The sequence below is a fragment of the Mobula hypostoma genome, chromosome 5 (assembly GCF_963921235.1).
Source record: "Mobula hypostoma chromosome 5, sMobHyp1.1, whole genome shotgun sequence".
NCBI lineage: Eukaryota > Metazoa > Chordata > Chondrichthyes > Myliobatiformes > Myliobatidae > Mobula > Mobula hypostoma.
Window position 1 is genome coordinate 167,118,568 of NC_086101.1, and position 21,028 is coordinate 167,139,595.

Genomic DNA, 21,028 nt, shown 5'->3' on the forward strand with positions numbered 1-21,028 from the left:
AGGATGTCCCATTACAGTACACGAGGAGGAATTTCTTTAGCCAGCGGGTGGCGAACCTGTGGAATTCATTGCCATTGATGGCTGTGGAAGTCAAATCATTGGGTATATTTACAACGGGGTCTGATAGGTTCTTGATTTTTAAGGACATCGAAGGTTGCGGAGAAAAGGCAAGAGAACGGGGTTGAGAAGGATAATGGGTCAGCTGTGATGAAATGATGAAGCAGAAATGATAAGCCGAATGGCCTAATTCTGCTTCTATGTTTCATGGTCTTAATATAATTTGTTCTATGCTGTACTACTCTCTGGGTTCTCTGTAATTCTTTTAACACAACCCAACAGCTTTATCATTTATTATGAAAGTAGAGGACACAGTAGTACAGATGATAGAGCTGTTACCTCAAAGTTTCCATGATCGACATCCAGTCCTGGCCTCCCATGATATCAGTATGAAGTTTGTACACTCTCTCTGCAAATGCATGAGTTTTTCCCAGAATCCCTGGTTTCTTCCCACATCCAGAAGGTGTGTATGTTGGAAGGTTGAATGATTACTGTAAATTGCCCCTACTTTGTATATGGTAGAATTTGTAAAGGGCTGATGGGAACGTGGAAAAAATAGACTGCCGTGAAAATTAGTGGAGGAATGGGATTACTCAAATGTGTTGACATATGAGGGGCCATATGGCCTTCTTCAATATCATAAAGATATATGAACTGCCATGCATGGTGAGTACCAACCTATCCCTCAGGTAAAAGTTCTAACACCTTTGCTTCAGGGCCACGTCCCAAGTAAGGGTAAGATGCCCCTCAGCCATAAATATAGAGGAAATTGAGATTATGCTGCATGCAATGTTCCCTCTAATTTGTAGTGACCAGTGTGCACAAATCTCCTGTGCTGTGCAATTATTTTGCCCAGTAACAACAACATGTTACAACACGTTACAATCCTGTTACAACACGTTACAAGTTACAATCCTGTTACAACACGTTACAATCCTGTTACAACACGTTACAAGAAATTACAATCCTGTGCCCATCCTGGCATTGTTCAGTGTACAAAATGACATTAAACAGGATCATGGGAATTGGAGCACCATGACTCCCATTGCAAGAGAATATTGACTATGAGCAAGTAGAATGGCATGAAATCAAGGCAACGCTTGAAAAGACCACACAGCCTGTGGGACTCACTTCCCCTACTTCCCTGGGAACTCAAATACAAAGCTGCATTTCAGTTCCAATAAATTTTTAGTGGTGGGGGGTGGGTGTTGGGAAGATGGATGGAAAACTAACTAATGTTTCAACAGGCATGTCCAGAGGAATCAAATTTATGGATGAAAATGTAAATTAGTTGAGGCTGAGGTGAAAACAAATAACGTCGGTGAATTATGCAGCATAAAACCACGCCCTTCGGCCCATCGAACTCATGGTAAACCCTCAAGTACTCATTTACATCAATCTCATTTTATTCTCCCCATATTCTCACCAACTTTCTCCAGATTCTACCACTTACCCACAAACAAGGGCAATTTGCAATGGACCACAGTTGCTTTCATTCGCCAAAGCATACCGCTGGGTTTGTTAGTGACACTGCAGTAATGTTAGCAGACAAGTAACCCTGAGTTCTGGGTAACAACCCAGATAGTATGGTGAAATTCTTTCATGCCAGGTGTTGGATTTAATTTCAGGTAGCTTAACTGGAGATGAAGAACGTGCTGGTGTTTAATACAAAGCTACCAGATTCTGGTACCAAATGCTGTCTGACACACTATGGACCTAGCTGACCTACCAATGTTGATAAGTCATTAGCGGTCTCTGAAATGGGCTACAAGCCACTCAGTTCCAGGGGAATAAGGAATGGGGATGCCTTGCCAGTGTTATTCAGATCCTAAAAAACTGAATTAAAAAATTATATTTTAACAGAGGAATTCAGCCATTTGCTTTCACTATTCCAAACCTCCATGCCTGGAGTCAAGTTGAGTGTCATTGAATTGATGTTACGTGAGTGGGAGTGAGGTATTTGTCATTTCAATCCTCCTTTCCCGAAGGGCAGGAGGGTAGTTTGAACAGAAGTAGGATCAGGTAGGGTCATACCACAGTGGCCGAGAGTGGAGGAGGTGGGGGTGTGTGGCTGCTTCCTGACAGAGACCCAAGAATAACACAGCAGATGGGTTTGGGGAGCTTTTGGGCAAATCCTTAAACTAATTTGCCTGATAATGTGCCTCACACCTTTACATCTGCTGAACGAAAGCATTCTTATTGTGATTATAGTGGGTCCTACCCAAGACCGAATCAGAGAAAGGGTATGCTTTGGGCTGTCCAGTCAATCGTAGAAACCTGATCTCCACTCAGATCTTTTCCCCTATAAGCAGCCATGACTGATGGTCCAGCAATGGTGCTGTGCCATGGACAATTTTTGATGCTGCTCTCCTCCTCACTGTAAAGTGATGTGAAAACACACAGGCGATATTAGTTATAAAGGAGTATTAAATAAGTGCATTTTGCATCTCCTTTTGTTAAAGATCAGACAATGAAGATTAAATTACAATTTTGAGAATAGTTTATATAAAGGAATGAGAAAAAACAGGAAAACGGTCTCTGAAGAGGTCCAAGCTTCACTAAGATCGGTAATCCAAAGAGTTCCTGGGAGAATCCACAAGAGATTCTGCAGATGCTGGAAATCTGGAGCATCACACACGAAATGCTGGAAGGGCACAGACCGCATCTATGGAGGGAAATAAACAATCAAGGTCATGGACAAGACCCTTCATCAGGCAGGGAGCAGAAACCAGAATAAAAGTGGGGGGAGGGGGAAGGGGAGGAGCACAAACTGGTAGGTAAGTGAGACCCTGTGTCGGTTTGGTCTAGTCCCATGGTGGTAGAATGTGACGTGCAGTTATACTGTCATAGGAGACTTTGCCTGGAGCGCTTTAACTGAGGAGCATTCCAGAGGTTAGGGCATCTCAGAATACAACTGCTAATGTTGCTGCCTCGTAACTCAGGGGATCCAGTCTTACTCACAATCTCTGGAGCTGTCTCTGTAGAGTTTGTATGTTCTGCCTGTGATCAGATGCTCTGTTTTCTCAGCACCCTCCCCCCACCCAGAGCCCCCACCTTTCAAAGCTATGTTGGAAGATTAATTGGGTATTGTCAATTACCCCTCAGTTCAGGCATCAATTACCTCTTAATTAATGATAGGAAAATTGAAGTTAAATTATGTGAGACAGAGTAGATTGCAGGGGTGTAGGGAGGTAAAAACAAGGAGAATGGGATAAGTTGGGTTACTACACTGGGGGTTCAACATACATTTGGTGGACTAAATTGTCATGATAAGCGTTTTCCTCTGATTTCTCCCAGTCTGAGGTTTTAAAGTCCTGACCAGGCTGACCCTGCCACGTTTTCTGGAATCAGACACCCACATTTTCCTGTGGTCACCCATTAGCTAATTGTAAAGTCAGCTGTGTACACACATGAGATTGGACAGAAGATGTAACCCATGACATTTCCCCAATGTATTTACAATTAGAATTACAATATAATTACTGTAACAAGATGTACACTTCCAGAAATATATTTAAAATTGTGTTTAGTCTATTATTAACTTCGCAGTATTTAGTTGCTGTGTTCCTTGCCTCCAATAATTAACCATTGCATTCAGCCCTGGCTTCAGACAGGAATCAACATGCAAGCTAATGCAGATCACCCAGGAGCTTTCTTGCATCACAACATCTGTCACGTGCTTTGGCAAACTTTGAACTTACTCTCTTGCTTAATGTTCATTTTTCTTAATTTTCCTCAACTTCTAGGTAGCCCAGTGTTTTCTGCAAAATAATTGTGGAGAAAAGGGAAGTGAAACAACAGACAAGCTGAGCAAAAATCACAAACGGACAATTGATGCAGAGAGAGAGCAAGTTCGGCGAAGTTGGAGAATTTAATATTAAGCTCAAAAAGCTATAGTGTGCCAAGATGGAAGGTAAAATAGCCATCCTTTTATTTCCATAGCGAGTGCAGAACCTACCTAGCTTGACCTCCCGGGCACTCCTTCCTGCTCTGCACGTCACGGCTGTGATATTCTTTTGTCCACATTCTTATGTCCATATTCTCCCCCTCTGACTTCTCCCATTCACTTACTGAACCAGGTAAGCCTGTTTACAGCTATTCATCATGATCACCCGGTTTTACCCTATGAGACTCATCCCCTTTTCCACCCTCCCAGAGCTCAACAGCTTCTTTTGCCTCCTTCATCAGTTCTGGCAAGGGTCTTCAACCTGAAATATTAACTTTGTTTTTCTTCTTACAGATGCAGCTTGACCTGCTGGCTATTTCCAGCATTTTCTGTTTTAATTTTAGATTTCCCTCAGCTGCAGTTGCTTTTTTTTCCCCACAAAGCAGATTTTGTTTTTGAACTAGGGAGTAAAATTGAGGAACAAAATCCAACTGTGATCTGATTGAATTGAGCAGTAGAAATAAGGGTCAAATGGCCAATTCATTCTCTCAGGGAAGTAGAAATTCAATGGTTCAATGGTTCCATTTAATATCAGAGAATGTGTGCAGTATACAACCTGGGATTCTTACTCTCCACAGATATCCTCGAAACAGAAGAAAAGCTGCAAAGAACGAACGACAGAAAACCTCAAGACCCCCTGCCGCCCCACACACACATGCAGCATCAATCCTCTCCCTCCTCCAATTTCATCCAATTTCACAACTTCAACCTCGTTTTCCATACACATCATAATATCCCCAATATCTTGTATTATGCTTAATAAAGAAAGCTCTGAAAGTGTATGTACACCACATTCACTATAAATTCCATCCACCATTACCTGACACTTTCTCAAAGAACCCCTATATGTTAGTTAGGCATAATTGTCCTTTATCAAATGCAACAATCAATCTGCCTGAGGAATTCAGTGGGTTGAGCAACATCTGTGAGAAGAAAGGAATTGTTAACACTTTAGGTCAAAAAACCTTGCACCAGGACTGTTCCTTCTGCCTCTACGTTGGATGCTTTTAACTATTTTATTCCTATGTAGATGTTTAATAATTTTATCTTTAAAGGTCCAATTTAATGTCAGAGAAATGTATACAATATACATCCTGAAATGCTTTTTCTTCACAACCATCCATGAAAACAGGAGTGCCCCAAAGAATGAACAACAGTCAAATGTTAGAACCCCAAAGTCCCGCCTAGCTCCCCTCCCTCCCGTGCGTAAGCAGCAGCGAGCCACAATCTCCCTCCCCCCACCAGCAAAAAACAGCATCGGCACCCGCTACCGAGCACTCAAGCGTGAACAAAGCAACAGCAAAGACACAGACTTGCAGTTACCCCAAAGACTTTGCATTTCACCTGGTATACAACATACCACAGGTTCTCTCTCTCCCTAATACCTGTATCTGTACTCAGCACAATGACAATAAAGTTGAGTCTAATCTAATCTAATCTAATAAGGGAGAAAGCGGTGTCTCCGTTTTCCCAGCAAGCGGGGAGACATAACAAACAACTCGCTGGTTTGCGATGTTAAAAGTCTGTTACATCGGTTTTTTTGAGCTCTGTGCCTAAAGGTCTGGGCACACAGCCGTAGATATTCCGGCTCCCCCGACAACACAGGGGTCTCCTGCTGTGACACCGACCCTCAATTCACCCGTCTCCGGAGCCCCGAGATCCTAGGTTTTCAAATCCGAGCCAGACTCTTAGGCCTTGGCGTGCTGAACAACAACAGCCGGTTATGAAACCCAGAGAGTAGGTCCCGTTCCCGCAAAGAACCATAGTCAGCATGTAACTCCGGGTCAGGGTCTTCAAAAGAACCCTGAAAGGGCAAAATAAAGATATTAACGATGGAAATAGAGCTGTTTCTGAAGATGCAAGCAAAGAAGTCACCGTTTAACGCCATCATTACTCCGCTCCTCCGCCAGACAATGAATATTCCTCGACTTTTTCTACAACAGAGCTCAAACTGACCTGTAAACAATCCATCTTAATTCTGACACCCTTTTTGTAAAAAAGAATGTGTGATTTAAAGATAAACTTTGAATGATGTGGAATGGCGATATAAGCTTTCTCCGTTCGTTTCAAATCATTCAGCGTATCTGCCATCTGTGTATCTATCATCAGATGTGTATGCATTTCTATCATCACCCTGATTTCTCCAAGGCTCTGACCACCAATGATCTGAGTTCCTGAGTTTCCCACCCTCCAGCTCCCTCACAGATCTGATCCTCTGATGATTCCCTCACCCCCTTCCCATGTGACTTATTTAGGTTTTAGGTAGAACCAGTTACATCGCCAGTCTGCTCTCACCAATCGCCAACCTGATCTAACACCCGCCGCCAATCCTAATCAATGCCAAAGCCAAGCTTATTGTCAAATGTACAAGGACATGTTGATTTTCACACAATGAAAGATTTATATGCTGTAGCATTACAGGGATATACCATCATATAAGCAGCATTGACAAGGAAAACTTAAGTTATACACAACTTCTACAAGAAAGAACAAAAATAATTGGTGCAACGTGATCACAGTTGGCATAGGTTTGCTAACCTGTAGTGATGAGGGCTGTGCCAGTTGGTTCAAGAACTGAGTGGTTGAAGGGAAGTAGCTGTTCCTGAACCAGGTGGTGTGGGACTTCAGGCTTCTGTACCTCCTGCTGTGAGAGGATGACATGGTGGAGATCTCTGATGATAGACGTTGCCTTCTTGATGTGGTGGCATCATCTAACCCATGCATCCCCCAATCTGATCACTAAAATTATATTTGGGCGAGTGGCTAATTAAAATCTACTGAGTTCCCATTTGATTCCGCCAATCCTGAAGTCAGAGATATTTTCTTTAAACATGTGCTCTCTCAGTACTGCATTGGATATTTGTTCATGAAGGGGACACTAAATCAACTGTCCGCTGGTTCAGAGGTAGAGTTCTGAGTTGCAACTAATACCTAACTTATTGTGTGTTCATCATTGAAGCGATTTAGGATGGTATTCCCTATAGCGTTCACAATGAAATTTGAGCTCCTTTGTAAGATATTCATGAGTAAAATCCAGCCAGGCTAAAAGAGGCTCATTTCATTTTCAAATGTAAACTTTTGAACTGCAACTAGGCCAGTCCAATCACACGAGGAGTGCAGTTTTGAAGCATAAACACTGAACAGTGCCATGAACTTGACCAACTGTTGAGTTCTATCCTTCAGGTTTTTTTAACACTCCCCTTTAAACAGGGGAGGTACAGAGCTAGAATTGCTCAAGCTCTGGAAGTGAGAAGCTGAAGAGAAATTTATTCAAAAGAGTTGAGTGGCATTGATGCTTCATAAACATTGACTCTGACACTTAATTACCTTTGAATTTAAAACTATTTTCAGGCAACTCTCCTCCTCCTCCTCCTCTCACCACTAAGTTTTTGAGGTTTGGCCACATGAACTTAATTCACATGATATTTAGTACAGAGAGAGTCAGGAGAGTGGAATAATCTCCTCCCACCTGAAGTTCTGGAGAAGGGAGCTGCAGACACAAAAATAAAATTGGGAAATCTGCAAAAAGATCAGTACAAATTGTTCCACACCCAAACACATTCACCTCAACATTGGGGCACTGAACTCTAGCACTGACGTTAATGTATGCTTTTCATACAGATCAGCCCGGGTAAAACACTTCTCCATTGAAATGGCAAAGTGTATAACAAAACTATAGACACTCAGTGGCCACCTCTTTAAGATTCATTTATTATCAAAGAATGTATAAATAATACAACCGTGAGATTAGCTTGATCCCAGGTAGCCACAAAGCAAGAAACCTAAAAGAACCCAATGAAAGAAAGAATGAAAATCAAAGACCAATCATGCAAACCACTGAAGCGAATAACAACAACAGCATTCTGAGCCAAAATTGAATCCTCGGATCTGAATCACACAGCAGCCTGCAGGCCCAAAGCCTCGCTGATCAGTTCATCATATTAGCAGGCACGGAGCACAGCAGCCGGGGCAGTCTTCATAACCTCAGCGCCTTGGAGATGACCATCGCAGAGAATGAGCAAAATCGCCTCTTGTTCTGACTGACACCCTGTCTTTCAGTCTGTCTGACCTCCTGTATTGATAAAGTGGCCTCTGAATGAATGTTCACCTTCTGCTGCTTTAGCTCATCCACTTCACGATTCGACGTGTAGTGCATTCAGAGATGTTCTTTTGCACATCACTGTTATAATGCACAGTTATTTGTATTGCCGTCACCTTCCTGTCAGCTTGAACCAGTCTGGTCATTTTCCTCTCATCTCCCTCATTAACAAGGCATTTTCACCTACAGCACTGCTGCTCACTGAATGCTATTGATTTTTCACACCATTCCTCATAAACTCTGGAAACTGTTGTGCGTAAAAATCCCAGATCAGCAGTTTCCAGCACCAACAATTATTCCACGGTCAGATCAAGTTTCTTCCCCATTCTGATGTTTGGTCTGAATAACAACTGAACCTTTCGACCATGTCTGCATGCATTTATGCAGAGAGTTACTGCCAGACGCTTGCCTGATTAGATATTTGCATTTACACTCAGGCATACAGGTACACCTAATAAAGTGCCGACTGAGTGTACATTGAGATTAGATTCACAGTGGAGAACAGAAAAATGCATTTAGAAGAAGGGTATTGTGTGAATCACCAAAACATTTTTGATGTTTTTTTTGGATCTCAAACATAACTTTACAGAAAGTCTTTGCTTTCAAGATCCAACATTCACTATTGTTTATTGTCATTCATCAGTATACAAGTGTAAAGGAGAACAAATTGATTTTAACACGAAGAATAGTGTTTTTGTTTGTATTTAGGTTAAAGATAATAAATTTGGATTATTAATAATAATGAAGGTAAAATTTTAGGTAAAACGTCTGCTAATTAATTAATTTGATTACAGCGTAGAACAAGCTCTCCTGGCCCAACTAGCTGCACCATTCAGCACACCCACGGACTTAACCCTAGCCTCATCACAGAGCAATTTACAATGACTAATTAACCTACGAACTGTTCTGTCTTTGGACTCTGTGAGGAAACCTATGCGTGCAAGGGTAGAACATACAGACTTTCTTAAAGAGGATGCCGGGAATTAAACACTGAACTGGGATGCCCTGAGCTGCAACAGCATTTCGCTCACCATGGCGATTACGTTGGTACGATCATATAATCATCGACTACTGCATTTGCTGTAATCTTCCCAGCCCCAGAGACAGCGGGGCCTTTGCTTGTCTCAGCGGGCTAGAACACGAGCTGTTGCGGAGCCTCTCTTTTAGAGCATGCGCCGTGACACATCAGAATGAAACTCAACACAGCCACACTTCATGTCTCAGGCAAGAGGCTGCACATTCTGGGTACCCAAGAGATTGTAGTTTTATACATATAAAAAAATGGGAAAGGTTATATGTGTGAAAAAAGTACATAATTGTGAATTCCTTATCCAAATAAAAATAAAATTAAAAAAAAATTAATTCCTTCAGTTAATCTTATAGTCACTTTCAATGTATATTGCTTCTGTAGCAAATTTCCTGTGGTTTTAAATTGCTCTGTTTTATATAAATGGAGAGGTTCAAGTGAGCCAACCATCAGGCTGTGTTTAAATCTTCCAGAACTAAATGCCCTTGGCCCCTTTTAGAATGTTGCGTAATCCTGGTTGAAGTCTCGCAATGCTTCTGGAAAGGTTTTCTGTGTTAATGTTGGAAGATGGTAGACTGAAACTCAAGCAGGGAAGTAAATCATAAGCAGGTGATGGCACCAGAATGCAAGTTCTTTGTCCTCTTGTTGGGACCGGGCATTTAGCAGATTAAACACTACCCATCAGAGAGTGTGAGTCTCAGCTAAAACTTTCATTGCATGGTACAGAGGGGCCACTGCAGAGGATGAGAAAAGTCTGCCGAGCATTGTGAACTCAGCGAGCTCCATCATGGACACTAGCCTCCTCACCATCGAGGACATCTTCAAAAGGTGATGTCTCAAAAGGGCGGGCATCCATCATGAAGGACTCCCACCCCCATGCTCTCTTCTCATTACTACGTCAGAGAAGAGGTACAAGAGCCTGAAGGCATGCACACACAATGTTTTAGGAACAGCTTCTTCCCTTCTGCCATCAGATTTTTGAATAGACAATAAACCCATAAGCATTACCTCAATATTTTAGCACTGATTACTTTTTGTATATCTAGTAATTTGTATATCTTGTAATTTACAGTATATTTTCTGTATTGCACTGTACTGCTGATACAAAACAACAAATTTCATGACACATGTCAGTGAAAATAAACCTGTTTCAGATTCAGAGAATCTGCTAAAAAGTTGCTCATCTGTCAGAGGGCAGTCTGTCAGAAGTACATTGATCCCTATACATCAACTTCTTGTACTCTGAAAACCTATGTTTGCAAGCACTTCTTGAATGGAATAACCAGTTTTATAACAAAATAACAATTACCAAAGCATCCAGTCTGTAGCAGAACCTTAAGAGACAACATAGGTGTAATGTTCTGCTTTGTAAATAATCCAAATATGAAAACTTTGCAAGCTTATTTGCAAAACAAAGCCTTTTGAGTCGTATATAGAAATGTACAATATAATTTTTCAAATACGAGAAAGGGTTTCTTCCTGGATTGTGGCTGATAGTTAACCCTTGACTGACAGTGCCATTTATTTCTGCTGCTAATGCTTGTGGCATCTTGCTTTGTGCAGAGGTTGGTATATCTGTGCAAAGAGAGATTTTAAAAAGGAACTGCTTGCTTATGAAATGTTCTATAACATCTGTAGGGCATAAAACATACTACTTAAGAATCATAGAGCTATAGAGGAAGCTATAGAGAAAATGCAGAATGGAAAAAGACCCTTCAGCTCACTAAATCGGTGCCAACCAAAAAGCGCCAATTTTACTCTAATCTTTTGCCCTAACCCATATTATTTTCTCCACATTCCCATCAACTTCCATCATATTCTACAACTCACCTACTCTAGGGGGAGAAATATTAGTTCTTTCTTTGAAAATTGAATGCTGTCATTATTCACTCAAAGTATGATCCTTTGAAAATGTCATTCTTCCTGAGAGATCAGGGTATTGGGTGTCAGTAGGTGGGGAAATGAGTCAGCATTGGTTAATTCTGCATGTTGGAGGGACGGCCCTCAAAACTGTGAATGATATAACGTTCACCTGGTGTCTGCCCATGCCCTTCCCAAGACAGGTCACTGAAGTGAGACCTGGGGTCATAGAGTATCATCTCTGTCTCTCCACAGGTGAATCAGATAATTTGATATGGACATAGATTTTGCACCTTGATCTTTGATTCATATGTCCCAGTTCAAAATAATTCATTACTGGAGAACTTACCCTTTCGTAGACTTAGCACAAAGACGAGAGAATCTGCAGATGCTAAAAAACCAAGCAACACACACAGAATGCTGGAGGAACTCAGCAGGCCGGGCAGCACTAATAGAAAAGAATAATCAGTCAAACTTGCGGGCCGAGACCCTTCATCAGGACTGGAAAAACAGATGAGAAGTCAGAGCAAGAAGATGGGGGGGGGGGGGAGAAGTACAAGGTGGTAGGTGGTAGGTGGAACCAGGACGGAGGGAGCAATGAAATAAAGACCTTGGAAGCTAACAGGTGAAAGAGATAGAGGGCTGGAGATGGGGGAATCTGATAGGAGAGGGTAGAAGACCATGGAAGAAAGGGAGGTCTTTAGCAGGTAAGGAGATGGGGTGAGACAGAGAAACAGGAATAGGGAATGGTGGGGGGGCGGGGGGAACAATTACCGGAAGTTTGAAAAATCGATGTTCATACCATCAGGTTGGAGGCTACCCAGATGGAATACAAGCTGTTGCTCTTCCAACCCATGTGGCCTCATCACAGCAGTAATGCAGGCCATGGACTGACATGTCAGAATGGGAATGGGAAGTAGAATTGGAGTAGGTGGCCACTGAGAGATCCTGTTTTTGCTGGCGGATGGAGCGTAGGTGCTCAGCGAAGTGGTCTCCCAATCTACATCGGGTCTCACTGATATACAGGAGGCCACACCGGGAGCATCGGATAAAGTAGATGACCCCAAAAGACTCACAGGGGAAGGGTTGTTTGGGGCCCTGAATGGTAGTGAGGGAGGAGGTCTGTGGACAGGTGAGGCACTTGCTCTGCCTGCATGGGTAGCCATAAGACCATAAGACATAGGAATAGAATTAGGCCATTCAGCCCATCAAGTCTACTCCGCCATTCCACCATGGGTGGTCCTGGATCCCACTCAACCCATACACCTGCCTTCTTGCCAAATGCTTTGATGCCCTAACCTTTCATAGTCTGTTGTGTCTTTTCATGAACTACACGCAGGGACACACAGCACATCTGACAAATAGCACTCCTTTAGCATTTTACTGAAGACTTAGCCTCTCAGCTGTCAAGGTGGATTTTAACCTCCAAAATGTCCATCCAAGACAAAGGGACAAAGCAGTTCTCGGTCTGCCAACATTTCTTGTTTGTGCAACACAACAAAGTTGCTGGTGAACACAGCAGGCCAGGCAGCATCTCTAGGAAGAGGTACAGTCGACGTTTCGGGCCGAGACCCTTCGTCAGGACTGTACCTCTTCCCAGAGATGCTGCCTGGCCTGCTGCGTTCACCAGCAACTTTGTTGTGTTGCTTGAATTTCCAGCATCTGCAGAATTCCTCGTGTTTACGTTTCTTGTTTGTGATTTGCTTTTAATAAAAATATATCATGACCTTCTAAACTGGTTCAACACTGGTTACAATTTCATGATTTACCAAAGCATCCCTGATTCACAGATCATCCTCACTGGTGTTAGGAGGAAGGGACTTACCCACGGCTAGTGAATGCAGTGGTTCTGAACTCTTAAAGTTGCCTCCTGCAATATTCCAGATTAAAAAAAGGAGATTGCATCACAGTTCTCAAATTTAATCTGAATCCTCGAATGTCTTAACCCATGAGTCAATTATCCTTTTCAGACTATAGATAGCACGTCCTATGAAACCGGAGCATGTCCTGTAGAAGGGGACGTGCTGTCATCTGACAGATTATTCTCAGAATTTTGGCCTTGCTTTCGGCTGAGTTGCACACTTATGTTATACAGGGTTCAACCAAAGTTCACAATGGAGAATTGGGATTAGGAGAGATGATGAGATAAGCAACTGCGTGATTAGCCATGTGATAGCTGGCAGGTATTTAACTCCAGTCTTTGTTTGTGTGTCATCCATGAGTGTCATTGTGGTATGTGAGCAGCACAATACAGTTATCCACTTATCCTTTACTGTACAGTAAATTAAAATGTCCCACTGTAGCTCTGCAGGATTGTCCCTTCCTGGCCTTGCAGGGGTCTTGTCTGAACCGAAGAAAACTGTTCTTAGTTGCAGTCGCAGCAAAACTTGAACTTTATTCTTTCTGCGGGAGGAGAGGAATGCCAGCCAGCGGGCAGTGGGCATGCAAAACAGAACCTGTGAGATTCAGTCTCTCGATTGCATCATCCATTATTCAAACTGCAGATAGGGCTGGAAGATTTTTTTTTGGCAAGTCTTCCTTCCTTTTTTTCATCTGTTCTATTATGGAACGCAATGCCTGCTGACTTAAAGTTATCTTTTAATATCCTCACGCTCTTCTTATTTTGAAAAAAAAAGTAAACCGTAAATCCTCCTCTCTTTCTGGGAAGTGTGACCCAGGGATAAATGCAAAAGTAAAAACTCGGCGCTTGTCAAAATGAGTTGGATTTATTACCATGCACATTTTAATTGTTCAGCTCTGGTAAACGTTTTCTTTGTCCTTTGTGCTTATTTTGTGGGAATGCCAACAAGGGCTCATGCTCCACTGGCCTCATAGGAAAATGGATTACTCTGTCTAAATATACAGTATTAATAAATAACTTCATATGAAAGAAACTTCTGGCAAAGAGCTCCAACTCTGAACTACAAAGGTAAGAAGGACACTACTTGGCCGTTGTTCCTCTTGACAGAGAGGAAGATTCGGTGATGGGAATGCACATCATTGACACCAGGGTCAGCAGTTTGCTAGTAAGCATCACCAACAGGGCCGTTGGTGACATCTGGGAGAAGAGAACAGGAAGTTGAATGAGTTACAGTCAATTGGCTGCGGCTGCTTTCTATATGAATCAGCTATCGCACGAAGAGCATCTTTCCTTTCTTAATATAGTCCTTGTGAGAGCCTTTGTAGCCCAGTTACCTGATCCTTTTCCTGTTAACTCCTTTGAGAATGGAGTGGTTGCATGTAAGAAAAAAGTGAGATTCTTTGTTGGAACTCCACCTTGTGAAAATCTGTTTTAGGTATTATTTATTTGCACTTTGATAACATTTTATGTAGAATTTTGTGTCTGGACTTCAAAGGATCCTCCCATTTGTAACTAACTTTGAGCTTAATCAGTAACTAGTGGAAAGCGGGAACTAACATTGCAGTAATGGGTCACTAGCATTGAACACTAACTTGGTTGGAAGCAGGTTCATTGCCGATGTTCCCACTTGACATACTTCATTGGGCAAAATGAGAAAGAAAACGTTGTAAGGTGACAGCAGAGCTTACACATTTATTCCATAACAATTTCAAGGAAATTGTAGCAAAGAAACAAGGTCATTCAATCCACTTGCTATTTATACCCCAGCACAAGACTTCTTTCATATGTCTGCTCTTAAATGGCTTGTTGGTAAGACCAGTATAAATTGCTGAGATCTAAGTGCATTTAAGAAAGTGGTGATGAGACTTTGAATTAAATGAGTGAAGTCCACAGCAGTGCTGTTAGGTAAGATGCTCTAAGGTTTTAAACCAGCAATGACAAAAACGAACAGCAATGTATTTCCGAGTGAAATTGCAGTGTGATTGGAGGGAGAATTTGAATCCTATGCAGAAGAGCACATCAGATTTGGGAAGCACTGTTGAAAAAGCCTTGTTGAGTTGCTGAAGTGCATTTTGTTAGGTTCAATTGCATTTCTGATCATTTAAAATTCCCAAATATTACTGTTAGTGGATAAAGGGTGGACTGAGATCGCCGTTCAGTTGCCTATTGATTAATTAATTTATCTTTCAGAATCTGAGTTTAGCTGGGAAGGTCAGAATTTATCGCCCATCCCTAACTGCCCTTGAGAAAACCATAAAGTTCTCCCTTCTTGAAGCACTGCAGGTCTTCTGGCGAAGGTACTCCCATTAGAATCTTAGTAAGGGATTACAGGACTATGCCAAGAGGTAACAAAGGGCTGGCAATATGTTTCCAAGTCAGGGTGGTGAGAGACTTGAAGAATAACCTAGGCATGTTGATGCTATTCCTCCTGGATACAGAGATTATATGTTCTCTGGATGAATATGTTTGTATAAATATTCTTTAGATGGAGAAGCTTCTACTGGTTAGATGCCTCTTATGGCCTTTCATTTCAGTCATCCTCGCCCCACATCTTCAGAACTATGTGGAAGGTTATATTACATATACTGCCATTTTTCTTGGAGCCCCTCATAAGCTTCAAACTTAACAGCCAGATATAAATAAAAACAGAAGATGCTGTTCAGAGACTATGAGAAACGAAAGTTTGAAGACCAAGATGTCAAATCTGGCAGAGCCGTCATGGTGGTGAGAGAAACACAGTTAACACTGTGCATTGATGAACATTCATTGTATGTATTTGGCTACATTCAAGTACTCCTTTCCCTTCTTAATCATTCCTTGGGACTGAGAATGATTTACTTGCCCTCTATAGGATCGGAGGTGCTAACTATCTACCTGTGATGCCATGTACTTGCTTTCCTTGGCGTCTCTGTTCTACAACACTTCCCAGGGCCCTACTCTTCACTGTGTATGTCCTACCCTGATCTGTCTTCCCAAAATGTAGCACCAGGCACAGGCACCTCTTCAAGTTCGTACTTAGTTTCTCTGCTAAGCCTTTCAAACGTGTTTTCAATGATGACAGTTCTGCTCCCACCTTGTTGAACAGCAGCTGATTTTGTCCGGCAACAATTCAGGGCTCCGTTGCAACTCCAGTGACCTCATAAACCCCAAACCATTTGAGGCTCTGTAGGTTGGATTTGGACAAGCTGCACACTGCTCAGTGTCCTAACTCTCCATATGACTCTACAATTTATGTTCTCAGTATTCTTTACTTACTCGTTTTATTTGCACAATTTGTCTTCTTCGGCACATTGTTTGTCATTTGGTTCTGTATAATTCTTCGTAAATTCTATTGTACTTCTTTCTTTTCCTGTAAATGAATCTCAAGGTAGCATATGGTGGCATATACATACTTCAATAATAAATTGGCTTTGCCTTTGATATGTTAATTAAATGTCCCTACAATTGACAATGGGCTGCCTGTCAGGATGTTATAGCAGGCTGATGACAGGGCCACACCGCATCATTTCATTGGATGCAGTTCTTTTAAATTACAGCTACGTACAAAAACAGATAAATAAATTCTCAAACATGAGGACATCTGCAGGTGCTGGAAATTCAAACAACACACATAAAAATGCTGGTGAACGCAGCAGGCCAGGCAGCATCACTAGGAAGAGGTACAGTCAACGTTTCGGGCCGAGACCCTTCGTCAGGACTAACTGAAAGAAGAGATAGTTGTGTTTCTTTCTTTGAGAGTTGCGGGGCCTTTTGGAATTCAAAGATCAGATGGATAAACCAATGGACTGTATGTGCCAATAACCTTTATTGTTAGCCGCAGCAGGGGAACTAACACGGGGGTCATGTGTTGTATGCTAAGCCTTTGTGTAGTTAAGAGATGAAATACATCACTCCATAGTTAATGTGTGCACTGGAAACAGCGAAGAACATCATTAATCTCCAGGCACATCAAAGGGCTCATATGATGCATGATGGGTTTGGGCGTCAGATCTCAAGTATCAACACGAGAAAAAAAGTTTTCAAAAAAATTAATTATTAATCTGAGATCTGAAACCTTGGCCATTCCACATTCATGTCAAGTTGCCAACATGCCTTGACTTGTGTAAGGTTGGTTCTGCTCCAGAGGTGCTTGAGGTAACGCCTGCTGAAGAAATACAAAGAGCACGGCGTATGTAGCTGCTTCTATGCTGGCTTTATTCGTGTCAATCCAGCCCTCATACTGGGGGTCTTGTGTTTCGAGTTGAGGCACAGCTGTGCTGCTTCTTGTCTCCAAGCCTGCTCTGCCAGACGGTTAGTCATAATTCGTGGAGACTATACCTATAACTACATGGAATCAATCTAATGAAAGGTATATGATTCTGTAGGTAACACACCACAAACAGCTAAAACTTTACTCAAAGTTCAGGCATGCTGACTGCACGTGGACAGCACTGCGGTAAAGCAGGTAACCCAGAGACACTGATTTAATGCAGTTATGAGGTACTGTCTCACTTCTGCCATCAGGGAGAAAATACAGGAGCCTTCGGTTCTGCACCATCAGGTTCAGGGACAGTTATTAGCCGAAAACCATCAGGCTTCTGAACCATGTGGATAACTTCATTCGCCCCTACACTGAGCTGATTCCACAACCTATGAACTCACTTTCAAGGACCCTCCAACTCGTTCTCTCAGTTTATTATTTTTTTTTATATGCACAATCTGTCTTGTTTCGTGCATTGATTGGTTGTCCATCTTTATTTATGTACAGTTTTTTAAATAAATTCTATTGTGTTTTTTTATTTTACTGTAAATGTTTGCAAGAAAATGAATCTCAAGATAGCAATAGGTACTTTGATAATAACTTACACTGACTTTATCCAAAACCCTGAAACCACATGGGTGCCGGCGCCACTCTGTTTTCCAGTCACTTCCCAAAGATGTGCTAGTAGATAGGTTAATTGTAAGTTGCCCCTGATATAATTGGCCAGTAGGAGATTAGAAGGAGTTGATAGATGTGTGAGAGAACAGGTTGAAAGGAAATTATTGAGGGAATGGGATTGGTGAGATCTTGATGTTTGGTTTTTAAAATTCAACATAAATCAAAGTTCAGTGTACATGTATTAGCAAAGAATGAATGCTATATACAGCTTTGAGATTCTCTTCCCAACGGGCAACCAGCAAACAAAGAAACCCAATTGAACCCATTAAAAAAGTAGGCCATCAAGCACACAATGTGCAAAAAAAAACTGAATTGTGTAAACAAATAACATTCAGAACTGAAGTTCAGTAAAGTGTGTCCGCAGCCATGAAGCCAGTCACAGCCGATCCAGATGCCCTTTAGTTACAGGACACAAGCTCAGTTCAGTGGAGAGACAAGTAAACCTTGTGAGCAGCAAGCTGAACACTAGCCTGTCCCTTGCCTCTGGCCCTGACACCCTGACCCTTTTGATCTGGCCTGTTGCTTGAATCGGTCAAACAGCGGGTCGTTCTTCGCTCTAGGATCGGGGCCCTGCCCCTTCGATACGTTCTCAGGACCCGCCGCCTCGATTGCACCCATTCCAATCTGGCTCAGCACTAAAATAGGCCAAACTAGGCATGTTCCTCAGTTTCGGACTGGCACCCCGCCACCTCAACTCTGCCTTGTCTGTGCTCAACTTGCTTTAGTTCAGCCGCTTCAAATCATCTCCCAGTCCGCTCCAGCAATGGCCAGACATTGGCTTGTTCCCAGCTCTCAGGCCCAGACCCCATCACCTCAATTCGGCTCATACATGCCAGAGCACAACCGTTCTGCACCTTCGAGACCTCAGGTCACACTGCAAAAATGTCTGGTTGTACGGGTGATTCAAAACTTCCACGCTGAAAGAGGAGTTACAGACTATTCATTGCAGTGATCATTTCCCAGAAAAGGTGTGACTAATAGTTGGTAGTTGACAGCAAGTCGTCGCTGTGTTTCACCAGCTCCATCTTAACCTGCAGATCTCTTAGGAAGCCAGCGGAGACTTGATGAGCTAAATGACCTTCTTCCATTCTGTAAGGAAATAGAATGATGAAACATGCAACCCTTAATTGTTTGATTTATTTCGCATTTTACCTTTCACAGGTGGAAAGAAGATAACCAGCCTGAAGGCCTAATCTAGGCTGGCATTTTCCTGCAGTGCTGAGGGTGAAAGGAGAGGCACATGAGAGTTAATACTGCATAAACCTCGAAGTCCAATTGGCAGGATCGGCGGGGCAGGACAGGGAGCAAGGAGGGTCTCATTGGCTAAATTGCATTTATTTTATGGCCAGGCTAGATCTTTATTCCTTGGATTATAAGAGAATGAAAGGGTCACCTTATGAGAGGCATAGTTAAGGTGCTTGGTGACAGTCTTTTCCCTAGGGTAGGAAAAATTGGAGAGCACAGATTTAGGATAACCTTTGATGCCCTGATTAATCAAGAACCTATCAGCGTCCACCTTAAATATACCCAATGACTTGACTAGGTGGCAAAGAATTCCACGGATTCTTTGTACAAGAAAACCAGGTAGGACTTGCTGTGGGCCATTTCGAGATCGAATAAACAATTCTGAGCGAGGTCGGAGACGACATCAGATGCTTGTCAACTCTGGCAGGGTTTGCAGTTCATTACTTCCTACAAAACGAAACCCCATAGCATGAATGGCAGCGATGCTTCACTACCAGATGAGCTCAATGCTGCTATGCCCACTTTGAAAGGGAGAATATTACAGCTGTGAAGATCGCTGCTGCACCCGGTGATCCTGTGATCTCTGCCTTGGAGGCTAATGTTAGGTTGTCTTTAAAGAGCATGGACTCTCACAAGGCAACAGGCCTGGATGGAGTACCTGGTAAGCCTCTGAAAATTTGTGCCAACAACTGGCAAGAGTGTTCAAGGACATTTTCAACCTCTCACTGCTATGGTCGGAAGTTCCCACCTTCTTCAAAAAGACAACAATCATACCAGTGCCTAAGGATGGTGTGAGCTGCCTTAATGACTATCACCCAGTAGCGCTCACATCTATGGTGATGAAATGCTTTGAGAGGTTGGTCATGGCTAGGCTGAACTCTTCCCTCAGCAAGGACCTGGACCCACTGTAATTTGCCTATCGCCACAGTAGGTTTAATCTGAACGGCTCTTCACATGGCCTTAGACCACCTGGACAATACAAACACCTATGTCAGGATGCTGTTCATCGACTATAGCTCAATGTTGAACACCATTGTTCCCACAAGCCTGATTCATAAGTTAGAGCACCTGGGGCTCTGTACCTCCCTCTGCAATTGGATCTCAGCTTCCTAACCAGAAGACCACAATCTGTGTGGATCAGTGATAATATTTCCTCCTTGCTGGCAATCAACACTGGTGCACCTCAGGGGTGTGTGCTTAGCCCGTTGCTCTACTCCATCTATACCCATGACTGTGTGGCCAGGCATAGCTCAAATACCATCTACAAATTTGCTGATGATTCAACCATTGTTGGTAGAATCTCATATGGAGATGAGAGGGTGTACAGGAGTGAGATATACCAGCTAGTTGAGTGCTGTCACAGCAACAACCTTGCACTAAATGTCCATAACATGAAAGAGCCGATTGTGGACTTCAGGAAGGGTAAACAGTGGAAACACGGAACATTCCTCATACAGGGATCAGAAGTGGAGTGAGTAATTTCAGATTTAAAATAGTGCAAAAACAGAAATAATATATATTAAAAAAGTGAGGTTGTGTTCATGGGTTCAATATCCATTTAGAAATCATATGGCAGAGGGGAAGAAGCTGTTCATGAATTGCTGAGTGTGTGCCCTTAGGCTTCTGGACATCCTTCCAGATGGTAACAATGAGAAGTGGGCATGTCCTGGGTGGTGGGGCTCCTTAATGATTGATGCCGTCTTTTTGAGGCATTGCTCCTTCAAAATGTCTTGGATGCCGGTGGGGTGGGGGGGGCACTGAGTTCATAACTTTCTGCAGCTTTTTTTGATCCTGTGCGGTAGCCACCCCACCCCCTACACCAGACGGTGATGCAGCCAGTTGGAATGTTCTCCACAGCACATCAGTAGAAATTTCTAAGTGTCCTTGACGACATACAAAATCTCCTTAAATCCCCTAATGAAATATAGCTGTGGTCAGTTACCTTCTTGGTAACTGCATCGATGTGTTGGGACCAGGTTAGTTCATCAGAGATCTTGCCACCCAGGAACTTGAAG

General features: G+C 42.6%; 1 long non-coding RNA gene across 2 annotated transcripts in view; it reads right to left on the minus strand.

The window, feature by feature from the left end:
• Positions 1-2,413: 2,413 nt before the first annotated feature.
• LOC134346342 (uncharacterized) overlaps positions 2,414-21,028 on the minus strand; it is a 66,317-nt gene continuing 47,702 nt past the window's right edge. Inside the window, exons 1-3 of one of the 2 annotated variants that reach the window (XR_010017911.1) lie at positions 6,542-6,885; positions 3,759-3,818; positions 2,414-2,722 (exon numbers count right to left, since the gene is read on the minus strand). This is a non-coding gene — a long non-coding RNA (uncharacterized LOC134346342). Of the gene's footprint in view, positions 2,723-3,758; positions 3,819-6,541; positions 6,886-21,028 lie in introns of those variants that run through there. The other variant, XR_010017912.1, reaches the window with a different exon arrangement.